At 31.9% G+C, this 21,106-nt stretch overlaps 1 pseudogene; it reads left to right on the top strand.

The window, feature by feature from the left end:
* Window positions 1-21,106, top strand: part of LOC144368930 (uncharacterized) — an 85,224-nt pseudogene that overhangs the window by 48,112 nt on the left and 16,006 nt on the right.

Genomic DNA, 21,106 nt, shown 5'->3' on the forward strand with positions numbered 1-21,106 from the left:
AATGAGTCACAGCCTGAGTATTTTCAATTTTAAGACATGGTCTCTCTATGTTGCATAGGACATCCCTAAGTTGTTGAAGTTGGACTCCAACTTGCAATCCTCCTGACTCAATCTTCAACATTTCTTTAATTACAGTAGTGTTCCAGTGCCCCCCTACAGTTATTAGATTTTAAGAGAGCACAATTGGAAATAGAATGACATTGCTTAGCTGGCTTTATATTTGTAATCCTCTGGCCTCAGCTTCCAAAATTGCCAGTTTTACAGATGTATGATAAATTGTGTATTACTCATATATGTGTAAATAACATCAGGGAACTTTATCCTCAGGTACTTATTTCTCAATTTTAATTTTGTCTTTTAGTAAATGCTTGTGACTCCTTTTTCATAAATCTGACTGTCCCTATGCATAGTTCCTTCTGTCTGAAAACATGGCCATGAGATATAGATGATTTTTGTTTGTTTTAACACAGACCTGTGCCTTGCTATGTTAGAATAACACCCAGAACATATGCACAAGCATAGATAAGAAGATTGCTGACACTTAACTAGAGCAAAAGCGAGATTGAGGAGGCTGAGGAACCCAGAGAACTGAGGAGTGTGTGAGACTGAGAACACTAATCAGCAGGGAGATCAAGTTTATATTCTATATAAAATAAATAGGCAATACAAGAAAGCATTTGTGTGAAGTATTAGAAGATAGTAGTTACTAATGTAAAATATTTATTCACTCATAAAACAGCAACATCAATCAATAGATTATTAGCAGAATGTTCATTAGAACATAATAAATGTTAATTTTTAGCAAAAGGAAATATATATAATACAAAGTTAAAAATTGGCATTAGATATCCTTTCAAAAAGAGATAAATAGACAGATATTGCAAGACATACCTTTAATCCCATGACTGAGGGCTGAGGCAGGAGGATTATAAATTGGAGGCCAGCCTAATACACTTAGAAAAACTGTCTGCCACTGTAAAAAGTAATCAAAAGGATTAGGGATATAATTCATTGGAATATGACCCCAAGGTGCCCTCTGTGTCTAAAAATGCAAAACAGAGAGAGTGAGAGAAAGATAGAAAATAAGGGGCTGAGAGAGAGAGAGACAGAAAGAGAGAGAAGAAAGGAGAGAGGGGGGGGTGCAACCAAGATTAAAAATGTATGTTTGTACATGGGTTTTTGAGAGAGAGAGAGAGAGAGAGAGAGAGAGAGAGAGAGAGAGAGAGAACACGAACCATGATTAAAAACATACATTTGTATATGGGTTGTGGCAAAACAGTGAAACACCTGCCATGCTTGTGCAAGATCTTGGGTTTGATCTCCAACAGTGCATGCGCACACACACGCACACACACACAAATAAATATTTATTAACATAAGAATATTAAAAACTAGACAACTTTACAATAGTGGTTGATGTATAGACATATTTTCTTATATACTTATTAAAAATTATAAAGTAAAAATGAAAATTAAAAAAGCTACAGTATATTCACATAAATGTAAGTGGATCTCATAATGAAAACTCAGTGTCTTTTTGAACAATAATTAGTTACATTTTTTATTTTTCTATTTTACTGGCTAGAATTTTGACTGCTTTATGCATTCCATAAATTATTTATCTTTTAATTTCTGCAAAGAACATGTGAACATAAAATTAACTTTATAAATATTTTCAGGGTGTAATTCTTTATCATTTAGCATAGTCACATGTATACCATTCCAAAATTTAGTTTCAAGAACTATTTTAGATGAAAAGAAATTAGTGCCCACTAGCAGTTTTTTCTTTTCTTTTTTTTTTCTTTTTCAGAAAGCTCTTGGCAATGACTAATATGTGTTTTTGCTTCTTGAATTTACTTGCTCAGAAAATTACAAATAATATTAATTGTTAAACACATTACAGTTTTGTTGCAGTAATTCACTTGCAGGTCAGCATGGGAAAAGAAAGAAGAAGAAGCAGAGCAAGCAAAGCAGCAGGAGAAAAAAAGTCCTTTATTGTGTACAAGCAATCTTTTTATAGTATTGTGAACAAAGAAGGCAGCCTTCCAACATCAATAAATCAGGTCTTTCAGCTAATTAAACATAGCATCCAGAAGTTTTACTTTCTAATCAGAAGTCACCCGCTTCTCATGGCTAATATATTCTCATCTCGGAGTATGTTGAGCTCTGCTCTTTGTTAGTAATAGAAAATAAAATTTTTCTCAGCACCCTCCTAGCCCACTTGGCAGAACATCCCGTTTGCAGGCAAGTCCTCCCAAGGACAGCAGACACCACTTTTTCAAGCATGTCCGCCGTTACCTTATCTAAACCTTGAAGGAGCCTCTGGTTTGCAAGCAGGCCCTCCCAAGGACAGCAGACACCTGGTTTTCAAGCATGTCCGCTGTTACCTATCTATACCTTGACAGAATATCCCATTTGCAGGCAGACTCCATCAAGGACAGTAATAGTAACGCAGTTACATCTGATTCTCTACAAGTTTTTCTGCTTATTTTCAATTAGCTTAAGGTTTCCATGTACACATTTACTGTAACATTTAGTCCTCTCATGAAACATACTTGTTCAATATTGCTGGGATAACAGTTTAGAGGTAGAGTGCTTTTCTAGCCTGTGTGATGCCCAGAGTTCAATTCCTAGCAACAGAAAGATAATATTCCTGAGTAATATTCTACTGTAAGAATTTACATGTTTCCATTTATCTATTTACCTTGCATTGATTTTACATTTTGGTTCTTATGAATAGTCCAACAATAAATATTCCTATATGAATGACAGATTTCTAATTACTTTTGGTATATTTCAGAGGTAAATACTTGTTCATCTAGTAATTCTTTATTGTACCAAAAAATCACCAAGTTAATTTTACTTTTATATCAAAGAGGAATGAGATTTTCAATTTTCTGCATAATGACCTATTTTTCTTTTCCATATTGATCTTTTTTAGGGTTTTTTTTTTTGCAAATGTTAATTATTTTTTTACAAGATGTAAAATAGTTGCATTTGGATAGGCAAAAGGAACAAAAGAATGCTGCAGAAAATAAACACATAGTGGTTTATTCAACAGTCTCACAAAAACAAATTAGAACTGTGTCAGAAATTTGTACATGTCAAGTGCTATGAAGTCATCTAGATCTTAGGACTTATCATTGACTTAACAGCTTGAAAATTTTGAGGGTCTCTGGGATGTATAACATCTTTAAATGGTTGAGTCTCTTATTGTGGGGTAATTATGAAGGGTGAATTTTGGCACTGGAGTGTGAGATCCTAAAAATTATATATGTATGTATGTATGTATATATATAGGCTGTGGGCTCAATCAGTTTCTTAATAAGGAGTATTGACTGCCCTCTAGCCAATGTGAGAAACTGGAACAAATACTTCTTTGAAAACAAAAAGGAAAACTTCATAATTATGTCTTCACTTTCATGTTGAGGTGATTTTTTGTACAGAAGTTGTTTCAAGTCCAATTTATTATTTCTTATTTTTACTTTGGAAGCATAACTAAGACTTCACAGTTAAATCTGATTTAGAAATATGTAATAGTTTTTTTCTTAAGTTTTATAGTTTTAACTCATATTCTGGTGTAAGATACATTTCATATTAAATATTGTACATAATGTTATCTAAAATCCAATAACATAACTTGAAACATAAATATGCATTTATATCAATCTTGCTTAAGGCATAGACTACTTATTCTCCATTTAATATTTCTAACAAAATTTTCAAAATTAAATTGACTGGAAGTGTGAAGTTTACTTATAGGCTTTCAGTTTTTTTTCATTGTTGTATTGTCTGATCTTGTTCATATAGGTACTACCTGAATATTCAAATAATTATGATGCCTAAGGTGATAGGATATATCAATGTCAATAAGATATACTATGTAACAGTAGATAATTTTTACTTAATTTTATGAGACATAAACAAGAACAAGTAGTGAGAAAAATTGAAGCACAATATTTCAAAAAAAAATTTTTTTTTTTTGTACCTGGGGTTGAACCCAGGGGCACTGCACCACTGATCCACATTCCTATACCTTTTTATTTTTATTTAGAGACAGAATTTCTCAAAGTTGTTTAGAGCCTCACTAGGTTCCTGATACTATCTCTGAACTTACTTTTTTTCTATCTCAGCCTCTTGAGCCACTTTAATTTTAGGTTTGTGCTACCATTCTTGGTTAGTTTAAGTATTTCACAGTGACGCAATATTTTTTACCCGTATTATTGGAAATTATTCTCACTTATTAACAGAAGTGTTAGTAATCAAAAAACTTTAGGATAAATGTGGCCTCTTTAGTTGATAGCTGACACTGAATTTTTATCTCTATACCAGGATCTACTCTTGTGACAGGGGTGGCTTCACTTACATCAGGTGTGTTGTAGAATTGATTTTTATTTAAATTATTATTTGTGTTTCATTAATTTGTATTCATATTTTTTAACTAAAACTAATATTTGGATTTCTCTCCATTAAATATTTAGAATAATTCTTGCAATTAAATTTAAGGTGTTATCCTATCAATGCATATATATCATAATCATGGAATTTACTTCTAATTTATGTCATTTAAAAATTATTTTGTATCGACACAAGTTCCATGTAGCTTCATGTTCTTATATAGAAAGACCCAGATAGTAATCTCATCAGAGAGTTCTAGTGCATTTTTTGGTATCTTATTTAAAAGCGCTAGTTCTGCTACATTCTCTTTTATGGGTTTTGAAATTTTCATTTTTAGCACTTTTGGGAAACAGATGAAGTATTCTTTCTAGAATTTTTAAAGAATATTTTATCACCACTCCTGTGGAATGCATTGTAGTATTTTCATGAAAATGTATTGTTGATTATTGATTTTCTAAATTGAGACTTCAGCCATTACTCAAAATTATTCCAAGTCCTTTCTAGAAGCTTCAAAAGAACACTCTTGAGTATATTATTTCCATCAGTGATATACATAATATGAACAAAGATCCTGTTTTTCTGGTGTGTCTATTCAAAACCTCAAAGAGTAAAAGAATTTGTATGTGGTATGTGGTCTAGTGGAATTTTGGGGTATTTAGAGTCACATGCATAATTGATTCTGAATTCTACCTAGTCTGCTTAATAGCTGTGGATATTTGAACACATTTAATTTCTTCAAATCATTATATAAGCTTCATGTATAAAATAGGGTAGTATGCTATAGAGTGCATGATATAAGCAATTATTTCTTCTTTTCTGTACTTATAAACTAGGTATTGTGTTTTTTATCTTGACCTGTTAAAATGCAGAATCTGTTTTCAAGTCCAAGATCTAATATTTCTTTCTTTTCTTTTCTTTTCTTTCCTCCCTATCTCCTTCCTTATTTTTTTTTCTTTCTTTACTGCTTTCTTTTCTCATTCCTTCCTTCCTTCCTTCCTTCCTTCCTTCCTTCTTTCCTTTTTTTTTCTTTCTTTTTCTTTTTTTTTTTTTTTTTGGTGGGGGTATGGAGTACTAGGGATTGACCTCAGCAGCACTTGGCTACGGAGCCACATCCGCAGCCCTATTTTGTATTTTATTTTAGACAGGGTCTTACTGAGTTTCTTAGTTCCTGTCATTTCTGAGGCTCAGTTTAAACTTTTTTTTAACAATCCTCCTGCCTCAGTCTCCTAAGCCACTTGGATTCTGGTCATGCACCACTGTGCCTGACATTTTTTTTTTTTTTTAATTTATTTTGGCTCATAGGAACCAGTAAAGATGAAAGTGAATAGTATGGTACCTATAATCAAAAGGCCTTTATTTCTTTTGATTTTGCTTTTCAAATCCTGTTGTGTACAAAATAACAAGCCCACATTAGAGGAGGAATTATCAAAGCAGAGAATTAAGGTGCTTCTGGTGAGGATGATAGCTTACCCTCTGAAGTTAAGCAGTCATCAGCTAACTGTTTCTACCATGAAAAAACAGATAAGGCCAGCATGAATTAATTGAAGACCAATCATCATCTAATAATCTCTAGGCTGACTCATCTATCAGTTATAATTGGAAACCAGGATTCTCTCATACTTTGAGAGAATTCTGTGGAAAACAGCAGTTGCCTTATTGGCACTGTTTTTCTTTTTCCCTAATTTAAGTCCGGACCATTATTGAGGTGCTATTAGCTTATGCAGACATGTATACATCACATTGATGAAAATTCTCACAGTACCTCATAGCAAATGAGGAAATATTATCAGATCCTAGGCATTAGGTAAAAGGCTAAGTTGCAAAATAAGATGTTTTTCTTTAATATATTTAAGTTTTAGAGTCAAGGCTGTGAAAAGATATACCAAAATGAGACATCCAACTCCTGGAACTCTGTCTTCTCTTTTATGCTGTCTGACATCTGAAATGGAAATAAGTTTGTGTTCAGCATCAAATTGAAATAACATCATTATCTTTTGGACCCTGTCTGTTTTGTCTTTCTTCTCTTTCTGAGGGTAGTGCCACTTTTGCTGTTTGGTTTTGTGGAAAAGCATTGATTAAAAAGTGTATTCTCTCACCTCTTGCATAGAATGAAGGGATCCAGGCTTTTTGATTCGCCAAGGTCAGAGTAGCCATATTCTCAAAACTGAATGTAACCACTATGAATTAAGATGTTCTAGAGCCTTAAAATAGAGGGAGTTGTGAGAATTTAGTTCTAAATACATATATCTTCTTTATTAGTAATTATATATTTGTCGCATAATAATACTACTCTTGATATATTCAGTTTTGTGATTAAAATAAATTTCAACTATGTCTTTTTTAATTGTATATATTAAAATAGTTAAAAACTACACCTGTGCCTAACACTATTTGTATTGGACATTAGGGGGTTACTTCCCAGTTGAGAGCTCTAACTGCCTTTTTAGAAAATAGATCAGAAAAGTTAAATACAAAAAAAGTTACTGTCCATTATATGGTTTCCAATAATTAACAATAAGTATGCATATAATTCATACATTTATATTATCCTATATAAAAGGCTCAATTTAAATATACTACTGCATGGCTAGACTCCATCACTTTTGGAAAAACTTGCCTTTTAAAAAAGCTGTTATCTGTACTCAATTCTAATCACCTTAAAAGAAAAGTGAAGTAAATGTACCCAAGAACCTGCCTATCTTGACTCCTTCTGACCTCATTCATTCCTGGAGGTGGTGCCATCTCCTGTCATTTGAATAGTAGGCTCAGTGCATTCAGACTAAAAGGGCAGCAGTTTATATTCAGTTGCTCTTGGGTGATAATTGTTCAGTCCAACATATGATAAGTACAAAAGGTATGACTTACATTATCTACTTGAGTTTTTAATTTCTGGAGCTTGCCATTCTTTCAGATTCATTTCTAGGCTTCCTTCTCAATGCTCAGGAAAACCAGATTCTGCTTCTACCCAGATAATAAAAATAATCTATAGAGAGAATGCAAGTCACCCTGAAAGCCAGGCAATAATGACTGTGCACGGTTTTTAGACTGTATCTGTACACTGGAAAGGGAGACTCTTTTTGAAAGACATTTCAAACAGCAATTACTATGGCTGGAAGTGGTTTTGGTAGATGGGAACTGCCCAGCAGACTCCATGTAAAAATGAATCATCTTATAGAGAAGTTCATTCTTAGTCTCCTCTGGCCAATTCAGTGGGAAAAAACATCAGCAGCTGAAATTCTGAACATTCTGTCCTATCCAATCATGGTATCTTCAGCCATGGATTGGAGCATATGTGGACAGCTTTATTCTGGATGCATGGGATCTCCTCAGATTTTGTGGTACTGATTGATATGATCATCAAGAGAGAATCCCAAATCCAGATGTATTTTTTTTTTCTTTGCATAAAAGTGTTGCTGGTATATAGGTGACTGAGTTTCTTTTTTCTCCTGTGCTTTCTATATGTCTAAGAAGCAGAACCTCAAATTCAGAACTCTGGACTTTTTCTTCTATTGAATGGAAGATGTTAAGAGATTACATCAGTCAGTGAAGAAAAAATTTCCTGCTGGGAAAAGTTGGCTGTCATGAAATTTTTAGACGGGCAAGCTGGAGACTGGAGCTCTTTGTGTGCTGAACACCCATAAATGCATAAACCAAATTATTTGTGATTTAACTTCTCTGTTCTGATCTCAGGGTTTTAAGCCCATGGATGCCCCTGCATGAACATAGATAAGTATCATTTTTTCTGTATTCTTAGTTCTATGAATGTGACAATCTGTTTTGCTATAAAGGTAACATTTAACTTTGGAAACAAACAACCATACTTCTGTCTGTTAATATCATTATTATTTTATTATTTTAGATAATTAAAGAAAGGTGTACCATACTACTCAGGCACATTGACAGTCCTATGTCAAGTTTATTTTGAGTAAGCATCTCACTAAGATGCTTAAGCTAATCTTGATTTTGAAATTTTTCTTTATTTTCCTTTTAAATAGCTCGTTTTATAGTCACCACCACTAGATATAATGTATAAATTTGTTTTTTATAAAAGTTTGCATATTTTATATTAAATTATTATTTTTACCAGTGAATGCTTTATTAAGTCATACCAAGAAATGATACAATGGCATTTTTTTATTCAGATACTCCATTTTTAATTCAACTTTCTTTGGAAACGTTGTCATTTTTTCCGCTTTATTTTAGTTTAATTTTTGTGTTTTATCATTCTGTAAATTGCCAGAGTCTTTTTCAATATTATATCTCTAGTTCCACAGGGCTAATTTTTCACCTCATTATGAGATGTATATTTATGATTTATTTATGTAATTATACAGAATAATGAGTTAAACATGTAGCTCATTTTAAATCCTACAGTCATGTGTGACACAATGTTTTATGTACTCTAATGGCTAAATAACAACCTAGGTATATAGTGGTGTATATAATCTAGAATTATGTAAGTACCCTGCATCAAGAGCAAAATAACAGAATCACCTTATGGTGCGTTTTCCAGAATGCATCCACATCATTAAATGAGGCATCATTGTACACACCATACATTTAAAAAGTATATAATACATAAACAATACTTTAAAATTTTACTAATACATATAATTTTTATTTTGAAATTTACCAGAATTCTTTTAATTTTAGTTGTATTCTCAATGCAATGTTTGAAATTACTGCTAATTTCTATGCTATATTCACTGTTAATATGTTTAAATATTACTTCTTTGTTAGTATTTTTTCTTTACTCTCTACCTATAAAAATATTTTTTCTCAAAATATTGAAACCAATATATAGCTAATGAATTCTTAGTTTTATTTTTAATTCATAATTTAATAGTGTAATTACTTTTTAACCATAACTTAGACATATTTTTCAAAATGTGTCTAATTTCCAAAAACATTTACAAATTAACAAATTTTCAAAAAGTTTGCAAATTTTTTTTCTTTGGTCCTGGTAATAGAACCCAGGGACTTATGCATGTGAGGCAAGCACTTTACCACATTTCAGCTCAATAATGAATTAATTCATTCATTACACCAAAGTATTTTCTAGTGCTCTTTTTTAGTCTCTTCCCCACCACCTTTTGTAAAATAATTTGATCTTATTTAATGATGCAAGTACTTGAACTGCACCAAAACTCTACAGATCAATGAATTATTAAAAGTGAAACCTACTATTTAACTACTATTTTTATTAAGAAATAGAACATTAATGATGCTACAGAGAAGAGCTTCATGTCCTATTGCTTTCAATATACCCTCCAATCACCCTAGTGGTAACTTCAACTTTTCCATTCCAACTTGTTTTTTTAATGTATTATTCTTTAAAATAATTAATATGTACAGGAGTGGGACCATTTATTTATTTAATTATATAAAAGATGAGTAAAATATGTAATGCATTGTGTAGGAAACACAATCTTACACTAAATATGCTTAAAGTTTTGTTGGTGGAACTAATTGGAGGGTGATTCAGCAGTCAGATAAAAGAGGGGTAGCTCAAAATGTCAGGGATGGCACATTAAGAGTTCAGGTATGAGACATTATAAGAGTATAAGGATTTGGTGGGATTGTTTAAATAAAAAGAAAAAAAAATAGGTATGAGTTACAGGAGACAATCTGAGGGAGCTTAAATGGAACAGGTCCAGAAGTGGAGCAACAACAGATTTAAGTTGGATGAGCAGTGCCTGGAGAGAAAGAAATTAGTAGTCTTAAAGAAAAAGAGTGTGACATCTCTTGTAGAGGCAGGAAGCCAGATGTGTTGCATACTTGTTTGATTACACTGTTACACCTTTAAGTTCTAGTTTTTAGGAATTTCTATATATGAGGCCACTTGGGTAAATATTATGCTGCCACAATATGTCTTGTTTTCTCTCACTTGGGATGAATGTTTTTCTCATCTAATACACAGTTTACAGTTTCTTCTTCCTCCTAAGATCCATTCTTTTACTCACTTACCACTTTTTTTTCTACTCTCTCTAGTTTGCATTTACTTCCATAGTGTCTAGGTTCAGATCCTTGATTCTCAACTATGCCACATTCCTTATGATTTACTCTGACATTGTAGTGGTACTGGGCATAGGCTTATGGGAATCTTGGTAACCAGGGCCTTGACTTAGGGAATCTGGAATGTAGAAGGTCATGGCAGATGCAGTCTATTTTCATGATGAAAACTGCAGTGGCAATTACCTGTTTAAACATTCAGAATATTTTGTTGCCCAGGAATAGAACTGATGACTCATTAATGTTTACCTATTTAGGCAGTACCAAATCAATTTTTCCACAAGGCTCTAAATTTTTGCATGGCAAAGAAAAGGATTTGGCAATTCTAATAAATTAGCATGTTTGTAATTTCAATCTTTTTTTCCCCTTCTTTTTCATGTTTTTCTTCCTGATTGTTATGCAATAGTGAATTTGCTTTAGTGTTAACTTATCTCAGTTGTAGTGATTTATACTCTTTTTTTGAAAATTTATGTGATGGTTGAATATTTCTTCTTTTATTAAGTGGATTTATAATTTTTTTTTCTGTAACATACTCTTTTGGTATGTCTTTTTTTCACAAATATAACTCCACTTTCATTCTGTCATATCACTTTTTTGCTACATATCTACTTTGCAAGTATTTTCTCCCAATTTGTATTTTAGCTTTGATCACTGAGTGTTCTTCATTCTAAAATATTAAAAAATGCCCTTTAGGTACATAAATCCATGGAAATATACAGGGAAATTTTTTAAAAATTAAGTAAAAGAGCTCACTGATGTAGTTTCTCTTTTACCAGTTTTCAAATAAGTATCATGCATGCTTATTGTAAGAGGATGATCAAGGACAGGCAGAAAGTATGAATAGAGTATTAGTTGGAATAATCTAATGCCCCATAAAATTGAGAGAGTTTTCAGTGTTCCAAGAAAAAACAAATAAGACGGGCACTCTGGACATGGCTCTGTCCTCTGCTCTGCATCTAGAGACAGTGTATAATGTCACATTTTTTACCCATTACACTCACTTTTGTGCATAATTAACCTGTTTTTGCTACATTCTCCTGGCTCTGTGTTCCTTCTCTTTTTTCATCTACTTTGCATAAAATATCCTCTTGTGTGATTCTTTCAATTATTCTCTGCAAGAATAAAATAACTCAGTGCAGCATCTGCATTCTATATTTCTACAGTTCTCAGATTCTATGAAGTTTGAATGTCATAACTTACTGTGACAGCATCATGTGCTCACTCTCACACTATGTTATCTATATCTATCCATATGTATATCTATCTTTCTAAAATCATTTTAGCTTCTAATGGCTACTGGTATCTTTTTTGTGGTTATAAATGTTTAGATAGATAGATAGATATAGATACAGAGAGTTTGTCTCTCTTAACTCTTTTGAAGGCTGAATCACTACAAAAAATTGGGAAACATGTAACCACAGAAAAGAGACCTATATCTATTAGAAGCTAAAATGATTCTCTTGCAGCGTTTGTGGAAAGAGTGTGGCTTTAGTAATATTTTGATATTAATCCTCTGTTGTGATAATAAAAACATCCATGTCTATAGAAGAATGAGTTTCTACCATTTTAAACTGTTATATTTGTGATTATTTCCTTTGGTAGCAATGAGAATCTAGGGATTTTTTGCAAGTTTAATTGATGATGTGACAAAAAAGAATTATGCTAAAGTGGTAAGTATCAAATATAAATAGTTGTTGTTCAGGTTGTGCATATATTTGCAAATTATAATTGAAAGGTGCCTATCATATTATCAGAAACAGAAACAACAGCTTGGTAAAGCAAATTCTTAAAATTTTTCAGTATTTAAACTTTTTTTCTTTAATTTCTTAACTTCTGCTTACTGTAGATGTGACTTAACGAAGTATTCTATGTTTTATATAACTTCTCACTACTTATTCTTTATAAAGTATTTTGTTATAAAAACCTTTTGAATATATTTTATATTTTGCAGTGTTCACATGTAGGGCTGATTCTGACAAACTTTCTGAAAATATTTGTTTTTATTTTTAAAGATTGGAGGAATTCTTTATTGCTTCTGTCATCTACTTAAGTGAGAACAGAAAAGTTACTGTTTCATGTTTCTTTCACTTCTTTCTCTGAGTGGATGTATTTGTGTCTCTTTAGTGGTCTTGTTTTTTGTTTGTTTGTTTGTTTCTGAATTGTAGGTTTGTGAGATACTCACCAATGTTTTTAATATGGTGAAAGTAAGATCTTTTTATCTCTTGCTATATTAATTTTGTTCTTTCCTCAAATGAGTAATGACAGAACTTAAAAAGTAGATATTTTCAAGGTCCTCATAATTGAAGTGTGTAAAAATAGGATACTTTAGAGAAAATGAAAAAGTCAACAAAGCATATGCACTTGGGCTTCTGATTAATGTGTATTATGTGGTGAATTTCTGGCAGAATGTTATCTAAAGTGTGTTTTTATTGTGTAAATACAATTTTGAGAGTGAAGATTTAAATTCACAATGGTCACATAGAACTGTTTTTCATCTCTAATGTGTTTTAGAGTTTTCACCAGGGGTATTAAAGGATTTCTATACTTCTTATTATGTAGTGTTAGTGACTTTGGAATTCTCAAATTCACTTTCCTAAAAACTTTAGAAAGCTGAGAGCAAAGTATCTTGTAGAACATACAACAATCAGTACAAAGAATAATATATCCTGTTAGTTTAACCGTACAGCCTAAGTTTTAAAAAGATTAGAAATCTTTATTTTGGTACCATTGATTGAACCTAGGTACACTTAAGCACTGAGCTGCATCCCGAGCTCCTACACCTTTTTAATACTTTTATTAGAGATAGCGTTTTGCTGAATGACTTAGAGCCTTGCTAAGTAACAGAGGCAATATTTGTCCTTGTGATCTTCCTGCCTCATCCTTTCAAGTCACTGGAATTATAGGTGTGTACCACCATGGATAGCATACATTATTAGTCTTATGATTGATACTTGTTTCTCTTTGTTTTATAATAATCTATGATTTTTTTGTACAAAAATTATATGGTGTATTTTGGGATATATAATGTGTACATTAATATTTATAGTAATTGCACAAAGGGTTCAAGAAAATAAACAGTCTGTGGTAAGGTTTTTAGTTTGTATTTAGTAAACAGATATAATATTGACTCTAATTAAGTTGAAATGATAAGATGGAAATTATGATTTTCATAGCAACCAGAAAAATAAAATATAGTGTCATTGAAATACTAGGAAAGAATAAGCTGAATGGAATAATTATTTATTTAAAATTATTGATGGGCCCACTAGTCCTAATGGTTCAATATAAGAGATAACTCAAATGTTCTTGAATGTTTAAATGAACAATTGAAGTGCATCCATAAATGACACCTTGCTATGTTACCAAGCCTGTCATTGAACTTGCAATCCAGCAGTACCAGACACCTTTATTGTACGATTATTGGCATGCAACACAACCCATGGCTTAAGAAATTTTCTTTAATAATTGTCTCCTATTAAATTCTTTGATAAAATTATGTGTTTCAAAATCAAGACACTTATAACTGTGTCCTGTGCCTGGTATATTTCTAGTAATTTTTAACTGAGTTGAATGGGGAAAAATGACTATCAAAGATCAGTGTATGCAAAGGACATCAATAATACAATACAGGTTCTGTGGTTTAAATAACTGCCTCATAATGGTCCATGTATTAGAAGTCCTTTCCTAAGGTTGTTTTATTTAGTCAAAACATTAGAAAGTAATGCCTATTGGGAATTGTTTAGTTCTTGGTAGAGTATGTATTTGGAACAAATTGTTGCCACCTGGTGCAATTCTATGCCATGTGTTCCTGCCATAATGTGCTTACTCACTTCAAATATAAAGCTGTAATACCAGTACCATATCAACAAGAATCTCCAGAATTTTTAATTAAAATAAGATTTTTTTCTATTTGCTACTTGATTATCACAAGTGCTTTTCGTAGCTAAAAACAAAACAAAACAAAAAACTGAAAAATTGTGTAGCTAAATTCATGAGCATATATCTTATGTGTTTTTGCAACTCATTTTTTAAAAGATGTTAATTTAAAGTAATGTTTTTTAGTTTTACTATACATGGTAATTTTTTTTCCAATCTTTCAAGAACACTGATGGGTGGGTTTTTCTCCAGACATATGAAATCCAGGGTTATGGATTACATTATTTTAATGCATTTTTTCTTTTTAAAATTAAAGAGCCCTTCAAGTGCCTGTACACTTAAGACAGAATTGGAAACCATTGGTTTCCAGTTGAAAATGCTTTAAGTCTCTGTGTTTTCCTTGTGTGCTGTGTAGATTTGTCCACTTCACCCTTTCCTGTGGGGGTTTATAGTAAACAGATTTGCAATGTTGAAAAAAATAAAAGGATGATTTTCTTAAATTTTCAGGTATTTACAAAAACTGTTTGGTGAGGAAGTATTTTTTTCAGTAGATCTATCTTGTTCCCTTGCTTTCATATCAAGAAACTATTTCATAAAAAGAATGTCTAGGTTTAGACTAGATTCAAAATTACAATAGACTACAAATACAAAAAAATTAATAAATAAACTACGTTGAAGATATACTGTATGTTATGCACAGTTTTTACTATTATCTCATGGTGAGAAATAAAAATGAATCATTTAGCTTAATTTTCAAAACATAGTCCAAATTGATTTACCCAAATTATACTCTATTAAAAAAATACTTGAGTGTTCTTGAAAGTATTTGAATAGTAAAAAGTAGTTAAAGATATGAAGCTAAAAAATGTGCTTCTATAGCAGAGGTGTAATTTTTTAGTTCATAGAATCCTCGAAAAGTTTTATGTATTTTTTTGTTTTTTTTTTTGGTGCTGGGAATTTATCCCAGGGTCTTTTGCATTCAAGGCAAGTATTATCAATTGAACTATATTAAGAGCCATAGAAATGTAGCATGATTCTATAATCTAGAAAAATCATTGAGTTTTTGAGACAGACAGTTGTGATTCTGAGTTCAAAACCTGAATAGCCTCTTACTACCTGTGGTATTGTAAAATTGTATTAATTAACATAATAGACATACAAAGATTCTCTAAAAGAAAAGAAAAAAGATTATATAATGCGAAAATATCTCCAGTTCCATATACTTCCCTGTATCTCAGCAAATTGGCAATTCTCTGTTATAGCTCTCCTTATCAAGAGGTAGTATATCTATGCCAATATGTGAATAAAAAGTATGACTATTATATTACATCCAGTAGAAGAGGGTAAATATGGAAACCTACTGGTATTGTGATTAGACCTAAAGTATGTTGAATTCTTCCAGTTTTTATCTTTGTAAACTTCATAATCTTAAGAAGAAGAAGCTCATATTAGGATTATAAAGGAGAAGAGACCATGTGGATGAGAATAAAAAGACCAAAATGGACAGTCATCTCTCTTCCAGGAACAGGGTAACCATGTCAAATTGTGGAGCATACATATATAAAATTTCTGCTGAAATTAGAATAGCTCAGATAATCAATATAATTTTGGCTTACTCAAAAACTGTTCATTTGAATTATGAATTAGTAAGTTTTCTGGTAGTTTGTAATACTTCATAGCTTAAAATACATTTAATAGAGACAGGAAGCCAGAATTCAAAACATAATAATTTCAAATTAAATGCATAGATTTAGGCATGAAAGAAGCACTGAATTTATTTTTCTTGATTTAATGTTAAAAGATCTGTAAAATAATTTTGAGTAATGCCAAAATGCATATAGACATTAAAATGTTATTAGTACTTTAACTCACAGCATACTCTACAACAAAAGACAAGCCAGACAACCATAGCTGGATCACTAGGATGAAGGCCCAATGGAAAAATTAAAAAATATATAATTTTTTTGTTCACAACTAAAAAGTATATACAGACATGAAGATATATGAGGACACTTCCCCCTGGATTTGCATCATCAGTTGTTTGCTCTTTAATATATGAAAAGCTACTATAACAGTTATCAGTTTGAAAGAATGGCCGGCTTTAGGCAACTCTCATAGCCTCCTGGGTCTAAAAATATTATTTCTTTCTCATTTGGTTTAAAGGAGAAATAGTGTTAAGGAAAACATGTTTTCTCAACTCTGATAAGAAAGCAGGGTTTCAGTCATTCAATTTTTTGCAGAGTAGGAAACCACATCGCTTAATATATACTTTTGATGTCGCAGCCACTTGCCATATGTAGCTAATGAGTTCTTGGAATATGGCTGGTCTACCTTGAAAAGTATTAGAAGTAGAAAAAAGTGTGAGATTTGAAAGTTTAATGAAAAACACATGTAGTTAGCTAACAATTTTCATTGTTTCTCTATTAGAATAATAAAATTATGAATAATATTGGGTTAAAATATAAATAATTTTCCTAGAAATTATAATCATAATTTTATGTAATAAAATATTTAAATTATTTTATATCTTAAATTATTGTATAGTACAAATTATTTGTTGTAACATAAATTATAAAAATTTATAGACATTTATTTATTATTATAATTATTTATTTTACTTATGGCATCTAAATCTCAGTTATACATATTTATCATTTTATTTTTTAAACTATGCACGATGCTATAGAAGATTATCTACTTTTTCTAAACTCTAGCTGCATCAAAATTCCTGAACAAGAGCTGAGTGCATTTTGCATACCTGAAATGCTAGTGATTCAGAAAAATAAAGAAAGTTAATCACAAGCTTAGGGTCAGCCTCAAAGACTTAGTGAGATTTTGGCAAAAAAAAAAAAAAAATGAAAACAACTGGAGATGATCCTCAGTGATGGATCACTGGGTCTATCCCTGGAACCAACCAACCAAACAACCAACAAAACAAGCCTCATTTAGCCAGAGTATGAAGGTTTTGAAACCCAAATATGTAAAGTAATTCTCACTATATTATTTGCATTTGTCAATCTGTTATTGGCATTATTGTCCCTGATAATTGATATGACATTATATTCAACATTAAATATTTATGTCCCATTCTATGGCCAGGTCTTCTAGTACTTAAAAGGCTCTGTCTGAGAGGGAATATAATTAATAGTTCATTATTTTGGGGTCCTAAAGCCTTAGTTGAAATTGTTTCACCTGGCACTCAGAGGCAGAGGAGTCTGATGTTGATATTTTCTTTATTCAGGTAAAAATTATTTAATCAGAAGTGATTGGGGTAATAATTATTGAATCAGAGCAACAACCAAAGAATAGAGGGTAGGCTTCAAAATATGGGAGAAAATTCATCTCTGTCTCAGGCAGATCTCTTGATCCATCTCCAGGTTTTGTGATGCCTGGGTATCTCTTTCACAAGCCTTTTCCCTCTTACTCTCAGGGTATTTTTTTAAAAAAATATTTATTTATTTATTTATGTATTTTTAGTTTTAGGTGGATACATTAGTTTGTTTTTATGTGAGGCCGAGGATTGAACCCATTGCCACATGCATCCTAGGCAAGCAGTCTACCAGAGCCATCACCACAGGCCCTCGAGAATTTTTAAAAATGATCAGTCTGCAGGGCTCGACATTATGAAGCAGAAGAAGGGGGTTGAGTAAAAGTAGTCTGAACTAATTGTGAGAACCTAGGCTTTCCTGACATCACCTTTTTAATCTTTTAACTCTACTCTAAATTTGATAAAGCTCAATATACTGCCACCTCTGGCCTAAGAATGGGGTTGACTGTGAGGATTCTACTTTTTTGTCCTATTCCAGATTGGTGACCTCTTCCTGGCCTGAAAGTAACTGTGTTTTCTTGCCTACACCGCTTCAGAGTGGATTTTATAGACAGGATCAGGACATGAGAATTTTGACTCATGTAAATAATTCATATTTGGAGGAGCTGTGGTCCAAGGAATTTTCAGTTTCTCTTTCCTTACCAGGTGGCACCCACTTTTTAAAGTGCATTTTCCAAATGTGTGGTAAGCATGATTTTCTTAAATGTCATCTTTTCTCAGCTAATTCACTATATTATGAAGTATGGTTCTATTCTCTTTCAAATAGCACATAGTTTTAATTCATCTTTTTCTTGGTTTTGGATGGAATTTTTAAAAGTGAATGAGTGTGTATGTGCATGTGTATGGTTGTACTTTTACATGAGAGGAACATGGAGTTATGAAACACTTTAAAAAATATTTGTACCTAATGTTGTGTGTGAAGATGCATGTTCAGAGTCTCAGAATTTCAGTAGGCTGAAGCAAGAGGATCAATATATTGAGAATTAAAAATAAAAAGAGGAGGTGGATGTTGCTCAGTGTGTAGACACTGCTGAATTTAATCTTTAGTATTAAAATTAAAAACATCTTTGAACCTTTTGTTTATTTGTCCTTCATAAGCATAGATAGCAAGTTTGGGGTCCCCTTAAGAAACTTTAGAGTATGATGTCTCTTAAGTGTCTGCCATGTCTTTGAGTGGCCATGGTGTAAAAATTACATGAAGCTAACCCAAGGTGTTCACAGCTCCCTTGTTGAATTACCTAGAGAATACCAACCTGGGTGTAATCCTCTTTTCCTACAGAGTACCTTGTGGTCAGAGAATGGGGCACCTTTTTTAACTAGATGAATACTCTAGATACTCTAAAGATTAGAGAGATATCTTTTGTAGGATTCATGTAAATATCAAATATTGGAATATTAATATTATTTTCCTCAAATGTTAGGTTCAGCTCCACAGAAATACATTGCTGCTCAGATCCATTGATTTTGTAACTGAAAAGAAAGGCAAATATGATTTTTGACTTCCATTTTCTTACTCACCTAGGGAAGATTTTTTTATAATGTGCCAGAATTTGAAAGGAGAATAAACCGTAGCAAGGATGTAGCAAAAAAAAAAAATCCTACTGTGTTTGTGCAGATGTCTTCACGGAAAAACTCACTATATGCTAATTGGAAGACATAATATAGTGCCTCATGTTTGGGGTGGTAATTATATGGATTGACCATCTCTCACTTATTCTAATATTTTTATTACATATAAAATGTAATTTGTCACTAATATTTGAAATGTTTAAAAAAGAAGTTTCCAAAGAGAAAAGATAGAGTTAAATTTCAAATCAAATTGTATTCAAACTAAGGTAATTTTTTGAGCCTGTAAAAGAACATCATTGAAGGTTAAGTAAGATTTTAGTTGTATCTATGGCTATAATTTTTCTTGATGTGGGGCTTTTTCTAGAATGTCAGGTTAGAAAAATTCAGAGATAGGCAATGCATGCATCCAAAATCTTAGGCTGTCAAGTTTTTGGTTTTTTTTTGAAGAAATAGAAAATAAGTGAGGTGAAATCAAAATGGACCAAAGAAGGTTAGAAAATTCATAAAATTCTGGGCACATTAGGCCATGCCAGTAATCACAAAACCTGGAGGTTGAAAAAGAAAGATCAAACCTGAAGTTCAGTGTAGCAACTTAGTGAGACACTGTCTCAAAAAAAAAAAAAGAAAAAAGAAAAGAAAAGGCCTAGAATATATCTTAGTTGTAGAATGCCCCCTTACCAAAAAATAAATCAAAATTCCAGATGAAGATTCCTTTACCCTAAGCCAACAAATACTTAGGAGTTTTAAGAAAATTGTGTGTATGTTGTTTTGGGTTGACATGAGATGGCTTAATATTCTAAGGGTTTCACATAAAGGAGAGAGAGACTTAAGATTCACTTTTTTTTTTTAAACAAATATTTTGTTCTTACCCCTGAATATAAAGGTGTTCAATTAATTTTTTTTATGGACAAGAATGTGAATATTCTGATTGAGTTTCTAAACCATCATATTTAAAATAGTGAGGATCTTCTAGATCATATTGGGAAGGGAGCTCTTCTTTAGTAGAACAGAAAAATTGGAGGTAATATCTTCAACCAGTTATTTCCTAAAATGGCGTATAAGGTGTCCCATTTTTCTCTGTCATTTTTTATATTCTATGCAAGGTTTCAATTGTCAAGTTCCCTATTTATATAATTTATAAGAAGCGAGTATATATAAGTGTGTTCTTTTTTATCAGAATAAGTAACTTGTTTGTGTAGATGTAGAGACCCCTAATTTATAGGAAATGAATCATAAATATAAATATTATTCTATTCTGGGACTTGTAACTGGCACTTCATTTAGGAAAATTTTATAGGCATAACACCAGCCTTGTGGGATATGTACTAGATGTTATCATAATTGAATTATGAGACTACTAATTGTTGAAATTTTGGTTGTTGTTCACACATTTAGTATCAGTAGTGGTTGCAGAGTCAGGAGTCGTGGCTCACACCTGTAATCACAGTGATGTAAAAAAATGAGATAGGAAGAAAGTAAATTTGAGTCCAATCTCAGTAATATAGAGACCCTAAGCAACTTTGTAAGCCCATTTATCACAATTAAAAAAATAAAATAAAAACTTCTTGAAATGCATTTCAGGGGTAGAGAGCTCCTGGGTTAAATCTCTAATTAAAAAAAAATAATGCTGTTTCAGAAGAAAGACATCACATAGAATGTAAAACTAACTTCATGTATGTGTTGGTTCACTAGTGATAAGTGAGACCCTGGAAAAAGATGTATTTCTATGTAGTCAGGGAGGCATTTAGGGTGCCAGAACCTTTCAGAATTTTTGTTCTTAATTTCTTAGTATTCTCTCACTTTCTACTTTGAAATGAGCCAGGTGAGGATACAGTTTCACAGAGTGGTTATACAAATCTGGGAATGTTAAACCTGATGTATCAGTTTTCTTATGAACTGAGAGATTAACAGTCTGTTCACTTA

This window comes from Ictidomys tridecemlineatus, chromosome 12 (assembly GCF_052094955.1).
Source record: "Ictidomys tridecemlineatus isolate mIctTri1 chromosome 12, mIctTri1.hap1, whole genome shotgun sequence".
NCBI lineage: Eukaryota > Metazoa > Chordata > Mammalia > Rodentia > Sciuridae > Ictidomys > Ictidomys tridecemlineatus.